The sequence below is a fragment of the Acyrthosiphon pisum genome, chromosome X (assembly GCF_005508785.2).
Source record: "Acyrthosiphon pisum isolate AL4f chromosome X, pea_aphid_22Mar2018_4r6ur, whole genome shotgun sequence".
NCBI classification, from domain to species: Eukaryota; Metazoa; Arthropoda; class Insecta; order Hemiptera; family Aphididae; genus Acyrthosiphon; species Acyrthosiphon pisum.
Window position 1 is genome coordinate 62,061,641 of NC_042493.1, and position 806 is coordinate 62,062,446.

The window sequence follows — 806 nt, forward strand, 5'->3', positions numbered from 1 at the left end:
AGTACTGGTTTCCTTTACTGTTTCTTTATGTTTTTGTTTTATATAATATAATACATGTTAACATTAATAAGAAACAATGATCTTCATAACATAACATAATTATTACATTATATGATAACACATTATATGATAAACGTTATACTAAGCGTTTTTTTTTTAAATTTATATTCCATTTTAGATTCTGAGTGGAACGATGGATGTATTGATTTTACAATGATGTGTGTTTTTTTATTTTTTTATTTTTTTTTTGTGTCTGTGTACACGATAAGTAGTCGAAATAATGCTACGATTTTCAACTTCAGTATCTTGTTCGATCAGAAAGTGAATATCGTTGGTGCATTGAGGAGGTCAAAATTTAAATTTCCCAGTAGTTTTCAAAAGCGCCGGGAAAAACAAAAGAAAAATTAAGGAAAAACAGTAATTTTTACGCAAAATCGATTTTTCACAAAATTGAATTTGGTTTTTGGTGTAACTTTAAAAAAAATGACCGTAGATACATGAAATTTTGACTGAATGTTTATCTTAGCATTTTCTATACACCATAACATTTTCAAAATATTTTGATTTATTTTGAGCTCTTTACGGACATTTTCATTTTCCATTTTTTTTTAGTTTTTTTTCTAAAAATATCAATAAAATTTTATTTGTTGGATAAAAAAGCTTGAAAATTTAATAGAAGGCTCCTAGTATATTGTTTCAAAGGCAGATGAAAAATATTAAAAATCGTTAGTCACGGTTTTTTTTTATAAGCATTTAAAGTTCAAAAAATGACAAAATATGGAAAAATCACGAAAATTTGCAAATTA